The sequence below is a fragment of the Bactrocera dorsalis genome, chromosome 4, assembly GCF_023373825.1.
Source record: "Bactrocera dorsalis isolate Fly_Bdor chromosome 4, ASM2337382v1, whole genome shotgun sequence".
NCBI lineage: Eukaryota > Metazoa > Arthropoda > Insecta > Diptera > Tephritidae > Bactrocera > Bactrocera dorsalis.
Genome location: NC_064306.1, coordinates 8,798,918 through 8,809,501, shown reverse-complemented (window position 1 = coordinate 8,809,501; position 10,584 = coordinate 8,798,918). Strand labels below are relative to the sequence as shown.

The 10,584-nt window shown below is 29.2% G+C and overlaps 1 long non-coding RNA gene across 1 annotated transcript; it reads left to right on the top strand.

The window, feature by feature from the left end:
• The first annotated feature begins 762 nt into the window (after positions 1-762).
• Positions 763-1,330, top strand: LOC125778204 (uncharacterized). The gene is made up of 3 exons (XR_007422574.1): positions 763-989; positions 1,082-1,108; positions 1,302-1,330. It is a non-coding gene; the product is annotated as an uncharacterized LOC125778204 (long non-coding RNA).
• The last annotated feature ends 9,254 nt before the right edge of the window (positions 1,331-10,584 follow it).

Here is a 10,584-nt window from a genome sequence, read left to right as displayed (position 1 = left end):
ATGCAGTGTTGTGTGTTTACTTATTGGGCGGCGCATAGGCTTGCGGCGGCAATCGCTTTTGTCTGCTTAACACCCAACCCAATTGAACGGTAATCACAGCAATTGAAAATAAAGCCAACATGTAAATAAATCAAAAATAAAGCAAACGAACATAAAGCCGCGCGGCTGAGCACTGTATAGTGTGCGTTTGTTGAAGCGCGCAATCACAATGCTTCATTTGCAGCTGCTGTTAGAAGCTTCCGGTTGACGTTTTTAAGTGCTACTTTGCCACTTAATGCGTTTTACAAATAATACAAATAAAATGAGACGATTTCAAATAGTTTTTTTTATATTTTGTAGTTCCGAATGTCTTAATTGAAATTAATTTTTAAATTTCTAATCCGCAATATTGAAGAATTAAGAAATGTTCAATTCCAAAACCGGGATTACAAAATAAAAATATATTTTTAATCTCAAAAATTCCGGTTTGAAAAAATAATTAAACCTTTGTATAATAATTAAAAATTAAAAAAAAATGCTTTGAAAAAAACGTTGACAAATTTTAATATTCTATGACTGATTTATATTTAAAAACTTTTAATTGTGGTGTTTTAGTTAGAAATATGTTAATCCTTTTCTTCATGTTTTTAATTTGACATTTTTTTTATTTATTGAAATATACTTAGTTTGCCGACGGCACTTGTTAACGGCGTTGATTTCTAAACGCATACAAACCATCTAATGCTTATCGATTTCGTCGATTAATTGTTTTCACTAATTAGTTGACAGCGGAATTTCGAGAAAATTCAATTTGTGATTTAAATAATATTGTTTTATGTTTATTTGACGAACTTTAGTGCTTATATTTGTGTGTATGTGTTGCATAATAAGTGTAAAAATAGTTTTGAACCAAATTTAGTGTTAATGAAAGTGTTATTGTATGTTTGTGCTTAATTGTGTTAACAAAGCTTGTCTGGTGCCAACTGATGCTAGCTTGACTTCCGTAGAAGGTGGTTAAAAGTTTCAAGTATTGTTTTAAAATCTTTTATATTGTAAATATATTGTCAATATGATTTTAATTGATTTCTTTCTTTGTTTACAGAAATGAGTAGCTGCACCACGCTGTGCGGTGAGTACTGACACTTTTACTACTCTAATTAGAATGATAAAATTCATTATTTCTTTGAGCATAGTGTGTCCATATATGATATTTATATAGATTTTAACCGTTAAAGCTGTGTACCATAGTAAAAAATTGTAAAAAATATGAGTGTAAAAGTATTGTCAATATGATTTTAATTGATTTCTTTTTTTGTTTACAGAAATGAGTAGCTGCACCACGCTATGCGGTGAGTACTGACACTTTTACTACTCTAATTAGTATGATAAAATTTATTATTTCTGAAAGCATAGTGAGTCCATATATGAAATTTAAATAGATTTTAACCGTTAAAGCTGTGTACCATAGTAAAAAATTGTAAATATGAGTGTAAAAGTATATTAAGCTAAAATGCCCGAATTGTTTGACGATTTATGTTGGTTTAGTTGTTTAGATGTGTAAAGAGCCCACAATAAATAACTTGTGTTTATAAAGTTTATGTTAGTTGCTGTGTAAAGAGCCCAAAATATTAAAGTGGTGTTTATTGGGTTCTTTAATAATTAATCGTTAATCTGTCTTTAGAATATTTCCATTAACGCTCTTTTTTTTATTCACCAGCCATATTCATTTCGCTCGCTTATTTCTTGCTTATTTGTTTACCTTTGCTCTAGCGAAGACCCAATCCATTCGTGCAGTGAAGCAAATGAAACAATTAGCCATAATTGATATGTATAACAGCGACATCTGTTGTCGAAAACATATGCACAGCCAATTAATTGCTTAATTAACAAAAAAATTGCTAAAAATAAAAGAATTATTAATTTATTTTTTCGTTGGGGAACGGAAAATTAATCTTTATTTTTTATAAATTTTTAATATTTACTAATCGGTATAATTTTAATAATTTTTTGAAATTAATTTGTTTTAATTTTTATTAGATTTTTTTATTTTGTTATTATTATTTTTTTGATTTAATTATTATTATTTTTTTGATTTTATTTATTTATATATTTTTTTTTTGATATATTATTTTTTTAATTGTAATTTAATTTTAATTTTTATAAATTTTTAATATTTACTAATCTACATAATTTTAACAGTTTTTTGAAATTCATTTGTTTTAATTTTTATTAGTTTTTTTGATTTTTTGATTTTATTATTATTTTTTTTATTTTATTATAATTTTTTAATTTAATTTTTTTTTTTTTTGATATATTATTTCTTTAATTGTAATAAATTTTAATTTAATTTTTATAACTTTTTATTTTGAATATAACTTTTTGCATAAATTTTTGCTTCTCAAATTTTTTACACACATACAAGTATATTATATATTTTTAATAATTTTTTGAAATTCATTTTTTTTTATTTTGAATATATTTTTTTTAAATAAATTTTAGCTTTTTGTCAAATTTTTTACATATTTCTGTTTTTGATAGAAGTATTTATGTACATTTTTTTTAAATAATATATTTTTATATTTTGAAAATATTTTTTTTATGGAAATTAACATATTGTATAAAATTATTTATATACATACATATAAATTTTTAATTAATTAATTTTTTTTTATAATTTTTTTTTTTAATTTTAATTTTTTTTTTATTTTATTTTTTTTTAATTTTAATTTTTTTTATTTTAATTTTTTTTATTTTAATTTTTTTTATTTTAATTTTTTTTTTAATTTTAACATTTTTTTTATTTTAATTTTTTTTTTTTAATTTTTTTTTTTAATTTTTTTTTTTAAATTTTTTTTTTTTAATTTTTTTTTTAATTTTAATTTTTTTCAATTCTTATTTTTTTTTAATTTTTTTTTTTTAATTTTTTTTTTAATTTTTTTATTTGTTTACTAAACTTATTACAGCACCAAAAGCAACAATAAAAAGAAATGTCTTGTTTTAACATGGTTCATTTATTCCTAAATACCATATTAAATACATATGTATGTCCGTTAGCAAATTTTATGTATGTATGTACATACATACTTATGTATGTATATTCACCTGAAAAACTTGGTTAATTACTACATAATAATCAACCATAGTAATTGAGATTTCTCACCAAGCTTTCCAACAAGTTTTTTCTGAACACATACAAAAAATCAACTAAAAAATAATAAAAAAAAGTTTTAAATTCCGCGCATAAAAAATCACCCATAATTAAGCTGTTTCGATGACAGCGCTAAAAAGATAATTAAAACTATAATAGACGTGTTTATAATCGCTACAATGTGTGCTTAAATACAGATTAGACATTCAAGTGTGTAATTATGTGCGTGTGAATATGCAAAAGTGTGTACGAATATGTAAAGATAACGATTTTTAGCAGCGTTCAAATTTGTACACCTTTGTGGCAGTTGTAAGAGGGCACAATAACAACAAAACAATAAATTAAAGCACAAAAGACGCGAAACTATTGTTTAAGCCAATTCGTAGCAAAAACACAAACACACGCTGACCAAAGGGAATTTCAAACAAAAAGTTTTGAAAATAATTTTTTTGAAGATAATCAAGCCTTTTGTACACTCGAGCGCTTTATTGATTGCTATAGCGTTTTACATAATGATATAATTATGCACAAATTGTTATATTGACAGTTAGCTGCTTAATCGTTGTATATGATTTTTAATTTTTTGTTGTTTTTCTTTAGATTTTTTTACCTTGCGCTGTAATTTGCCAGCGAGATTTCCAAACTACTCAAGTAGCCACTTTCGGTCATTTACGCGCAAACGCGGCGTTTTCTAATTGACGTTTGTGTGTTTTTTGATTATTTTATAATTTGTGTTTGTTTATACAGTTTTATAAGTATGTGTGTGTATGTGAGTTAACGCTTTAGCCGATTTCTCTAGTTAACTCGTTTGTGATTGCACTTGACTTCCTCAGTTTGCCGCTTTTATACTTATTCATTGTCCATTTGAAAGGGTACGAGTATTTATGGGTCACAACTTTATTTACATTTCAATTTTGTGTATTTAAGTACTGTATAAATACTTGAATGCTTCACTAATTTTGTTGCTGTGAGTTTCCTAATAAAAATTTCCAAAGTGGTAATCAATTTGCGGATTAAGTGAATTGTAAAAGAATTAGACCTTAATTTAGGAAGTATTTGGAAATCTAAAAAAAAAAAAAATATTAAAAAAAAATTTAATAAAATAAATAAATAAACAGTAAAATTCAATTAAACATGAAATAAAACAAAACCTAAAATGAAAATACTAATAAAAGTATTAAAATATATCAACAAAAAATACAAATTAAAAAAAAATTAAATAAAAAATTCACAAAGCAAAAATTCTTGTATATTAAAAAAATAGTTAAAAATAAATTTTAATGAAAATATAAAATTATAAAAAAGATATTAATTAAAAGATTAAATTAACCTAATTTATTATTTAAAAATAATTAAATATATATTAATTAAAATTCTATTTAAAAAAATAAAATTAATTTTAAATTTATCATATAATTTATAGTTAATAAAATTAACTATATTAATATCTTAAAAATTAATTTAAAGATATTAATTAACCTTTAATTTATTATAAGAAAATTAAAAATAAATTAAATAAATTTGTAATTAAAAAAATTTAAAATTAAATTTAATATATAACTTATAATAACTTATGATTAAAAATAATAATTAATTAGAATAAAATATACAATTAAATTAACGATATTAATTAAAAATTAATTAAGTTAGTATTAAAAAATTAAAATTTATTAAATTTGTAATTAAAAAAAATTTAAATGAAATATAAAATTAATGCAAAATTTATGATTAAAAAAATAATAATTAAAATAAATTAATTAAATTTGTAATTAAAAAAAATTAAAATTAAATTTAATGTACACATAACTTATAATAACTTATAATTAAAAGTAATAATTAATTAGAATAAAATATACAATTAAAATAACGATATTAATTAACAGTTAATTAAGTTAGTATTAAAAAATTGAAATTTATTAAATTTTTGATTCAAAAAATTTAAATGAAATATAAAATTAATGCAAAATTTATGATTAAAAAAATAATAATTAAAATAAATTAATTAAATTTGTAATTAAAAAAATTAAAGTTAAATTTAATATATAACTTATAATAACTTATGATTAAAAATAATAATTAATTAGAATAAAATTTACAATTAAATGAACGATATTAATTAACAGTTAATTCAGTTAGTATTAAAAAATTGAAATTTATTAAATTTATAATTAAAAAAAAACTAAATGAAATATAAAATTAATGCAAAATTTATGATTAAAAAAATAATAATTAAAATAAATTAATTAAATTTGAAATTAGAAAAATTTAAAATTAAATTTAATATATAACTTATGATTAAAAATAATAAATTACAATAAAATATACAATTAAATTAACGATATTAATTAACAGTTAATTAAGTTACTATTAAAAAATTAAAATTTATTAAATTTTTGATTAAAAAAATTGAAATGAAATATAAAATTAATACAAAATTTATGATTAAAAAAATAATAATTAAAATAAATTAATTAAATTTGTAATAAAAAAAAAATTCAAATTAAATTTAATGTATAACTTACGATTAAAAATAATAATTAATTAGAATAAAATATACAATTAATTGAACGATATTAATTAACAGTTAATTAAGTAAGTATTAAAAAATTAAAATTTATTAAACTTGTAATTAAAAAAATTCAAATGAAATATAAAATTAATACAAAATTTGTGATTAAAAAAATAATAATTAAAATAAGAGAATTTTGCAAATTTTGAAACCATTAAAAAAATTAAGCTTTCATATAAAAAATTTTTTTCCTGAGAGCAAACATTGATTTATATATGAAAAATTCGTTTATTTTTTATTATTAATAAAAAAAAACTAAAAAAAATTACTAATTTAACATTGAAAAGCGCGTAAAAAGAGTTGACGAAGTCAAAGCTTAGTTATGCGAGCGCTGAAACCATGCTGTCTAACAGCGCAAAAGCGGTGATGTGAATTGTTTGTGGCATTAAAGCGCTAAAGAGCAAAAAACTAATGGGGAAACCGCACTGCAAGTGCCAAACAAAAAGAAATACAAAGAAAAACAAACAAAAATGAAGCTACCTAGCTGCTGTACTAAGGCAACACGCTGCGTCCGCCATCAATGAGTGTCGGTCAGCGTGCGCGCATGCGCATTGAGTTTTTCATACTTGTGTGTGTAATTTGATATTTTCACAATTTGATTTCATACTCTTTTGCACTCGCTTATTTCGTTTGAATTCCTTGTAAAGCATTCCACGCATACGCATTACCGTTTTTTTCTGCAGTTTTTAGCAAAACAATTGAAATGTCGTGCGTGATTTGGGCTACAAAATACCCATGCCTTTGCTCTAGTCTGCTCTCACTACTTCACTATTGGAATTTCGCATGCTACCTTCGTTTTATTGTTGTAAACTGTGTGCTATGAGTCATGCGCGTCGCTCCAACGAGTGGGAATTCCTTGTAATCCTATTAAAGTCTTATTTACTTGCTGTTAGACACTGGCTCATTGTTAATTAACTTTAATGGGTTTTGTTGGCAATTTTGTTGGGTTTTGTGCGATCTGCAATAGCTGTAGAATCGCAATCGTTTGCTGTCAAAATAAAAATATTAAATTTCTGCGCTGTGTATGGCTCAAGTGTGGAGGGGAATACGATATTTTGTTAAAAATCTCTATTGCTCAGTTTCAGTAGAAGGAAGTTAATACTTAAAGGTATAATTTTAATTTTATTGTGGAAGAATACCTCTACTACAACAATATATTGTTTTCATCATTTAATTTCGGCGAATAATTCTGATTTTATTGCTTTTTTACTTGCGCTGTGGATCTTGAACTCTCATTAACGGCATTTTCGACCTTCGTTTCCTCTAAAGTCGAACCTACATAAACGGAACGAACCCGGCTTTTTAGCTGACCAAGGGATGTCTACTCGGCAGCATCTTTCAAGTCACGAACGACCGAACGAAAGCCTCAAAACTTATTTGGTTTGATTTATGTAGTTGTTGTTGTTGTAGTCTTTATTGAAATTGTTATTGTTGTTGTAGTTTTTATTGAAATTCCACTTAGTGGTAGAAATGTGTGTTATTGTAAAAGAAGTCAGGGGTCAGTGTCTTGTTTTTGGTTTTACTGTAATAACTCAAAACCATAGGTTATTGTTGTATCAGCTACTCAAACTCTACTTAACGTCACGGTAGGGTCATGGTTTAGGGGCGTGGTCTATCCGGGGGTCTAGGAAACGAGCAGATTCCACAAAGTCGGACTATACAGAGTGAGATATTATATGAGGAGGTTTAAGCGGATCTTCAAAGAGGAGGAGGTGGTTGGGGTCAGCTTAGTGCGGCACAATTTTTTGATTTCTCAGAGTACGAGTCCAACTAGATACATTATCCAAATGGTAACTGCAAAAACCATACGCGTGTCGCAGCAGCAATTCGACCTTTTGGTTGATAATTGGCCATGCTAAGGCTTTTGGAAGGTCTTTCGCGGTCAGTGGGTTTCTGAAGGTGTCAACTGTTGTCTCAAAAACCTGTGGATGTCGTTGGATCCGCAGTGAATCTTCAGCGGTTTCCGTTGTCAGGTTGAGGTAGTTGAAACGATGCTGTGATAAATCGGGATATGCCGATTTGATTGTACTCAGTAGCCTTCTGAAGATCACCAACGAATTAAACTTGCCCATGGAGTTTGTATTAGCCTTGAAATGTTATCCCCCATCCAAAATCCACTATTTTGAATCACAGCGTTTTCTAAGAATCATTAACTATATTGTCTGCGGACCTAATATTCGAGATTACATTATCCAAATGGTAACTGCAAAAACCATACGCGTGTCGCAACAGCAATTCGACCTTTTGGTTGGTAATTGGCCATGTTAAGGCTCTTGGAAGGTCTTTCGCGGTCAGAGGGTTTCTGAAGGTGTTAACTGTTGCCTCAAAAACCTATGGATGTCGTTTCGGCAGTGAACCCTCAGCGGTTTCGGTTGTTAGGTTGAGGTAGTTGAAACGATGCCGTGATAAATCGGGATATGCCGACTCAGTACTCAGTAATCAGTAGCCTTCTGAAGATCACCGCTGAATTAAACTTGCCCATGGAGTTTGTATTAGCCCTGAAATGTTATCCCCCATCCAAAACCCACTGTTTTGAATCACAGCGTTTTCAAAGAATCATTAACTATATAGTCTGCGGACCTAATATTCGAGATTGTCTTCAACTGATCCTAAAAAAATTGGAGAATAAAAGGAAAAAACTGAGATGTCTGACAATTCTTGGTCCGTTAAAACTCGAGACCATTCCGGGTCTCAAATAATTCTAATGGCTTATGGTTCTTTATTTTAAGTTACACGAGAAAAAGATTTTTCTATCTTATTCTACACCTTTAAGCCCTCTAAAGTGGAAATTCCCAATTCTATTCGACGAATGACGGACCCTACTAATTTTAAGCCTCCTACGATTGTTTATATGAGAAATTTTCTATGAGAGAAATACGTGTTAAGGTATTTTTTCCTAATGAGCGGCGATGTATACTAAAAAAATATTTCTATTTTGGAAAGAAAGTGAAATCAACTCAAGAGCCTCTAGACCCTGCGGTTATCGCCAAGTTTACTGTGATCCAAAAGAAAAAAGTCAAAGAAATTGTGATTTTTCCGTCATAAGTCCCGTTGAAGCATACCATCCTAGTAAATTTTCAGAGCGGTTACAGATAGACTCCTCAAACAAACACTACGCTATACACTAACTTAGCACTTGAGAGCTATAACAAAAGTACGAAATATTCCAACAAAAATCGAATTTTAGAGAAGCAATACCACAACAACAACTAAGAACGCAGTGAATGGGAGTAAACAAAGAAAGCAAATGAATGCAATGAACGGCTGCGTTTTATAAATTGGCGTACTCCATTAATCGAAACGGCAATGGCACTAACAACAACTACATATGTAAAATTCATAGTTGTAAAGAGCTTTACAAAGCAACAACTACGTTTACTTTTACAAGGAAGGTTGAAGGACTGGCCTTTTGTTGTTGGGCGCCCCATGAATGGCAACAAAAATCACACCAACACAGCGAAGAGAAAAACAAAAATGGTAGGAGAGTCACACACACGCGCGCAAACCGAACACTAACACATGCGAAGCACGCCAGCCATCCAACTGGAATGTTTCCAATTGGAAGTCATGCACTGGAAAGCAATAACCATTACGTGCGTGCGAAGAGTGCGGCAGGCGTCGCGCTGCCTATAGGCTTAGCTAGCTGCACCACTTGCACTTGAGACGCGCATGTAGGCGTGTTAACACGCATGCGCCATATTGTTTGGCATAAAACGGCAGGGGAAATGCAGGGTATGGCTGCTATGCGCGCGAGCAGTGCAGCTAGCGGACGCGGCTAATTGTATATACACAAGTGCGGCTGTTCTGACGCTGGCGCTGCCTACGTGTACCGTGTTTGAGGTTGACGCCCAATGTTTTGTGCGAGTACCTGGGTTTTTGACTATGCGCACGGTGTGATTCAAGCATAGCGCGAGTGCCGTGGCAAAGCCTGTTGGTTTGCTGGTCTGGTGCTGAGAGTTCATGAGATTTACCGTAAATAAAAAAATTTAAATACAACAACAACTAAGTGAGTACGCAAATGCTGCTATGTAAATGAGCGTGTAGCAAAGCAACAACAAGCCGCGTACTATGTTTGCAACAACAACAAACGCCAAGCGTACACTTGCTGCTAGAGTATTTTTTTCATATTTTTACAAAATCGCTTATTGTTTTTGCATGTGTTTCTCATGCGCAAATCTTCGTGAGCAACATAAGAAATGCATTGAAAAACCATTAATACAATTACAACAACAATAATAGTTGTATGTATATGTATGCGCTTAGCTTTTGCGTCGCATGTTTACTTGCCGCTTGCATATGCCGCATGCCGCATGTGTCATGTAAATGCGTACGTTTGTCCGCTACTAGCGCCATTACGCCACTGCCACATGCCACAAACGCTATGCCGTTGTTGATTTCGCATTTCGCCTAACAGCCATATAGTTAGCGCGTCGGAGCGCTGTGCTCGTTGTTGTCGTCTCCAGCCAGCGCCGCGTTACTTAACTTGTCGTTTGCACAAAACTCTCGGTGCGCTTGCAATCGGCCCACAGTTGTACGTGGAAATTATGGCGAATTTGTTGTGTATTTTATGCGAAATTATCGGCGCTTAGCATTTTTGCAAAAATTTACGTAAATTATTGTACTTACGTGCGCCAAGCCTTAACTAGCGCGCCACGCTTTTTATTGTGCGCCACTCAAGTAGGCTTCGTGTTAAACGCGTCACTCAGCGCGTTATTTACAGTTGTTGCGCTGTTGATTACCCTGCTCGCGCGGCAATGTGCTAAAGCGTTTTCTGTGTGCGCTCACAGTGTGTTCGGTTTGAAGCGCTGCATATTCAAGCGTATACGTATGTGCGTTTGTGTGTTTGTTATGTGCGCGCTCATATAAACCGGTTTATTGCTAGTTAATA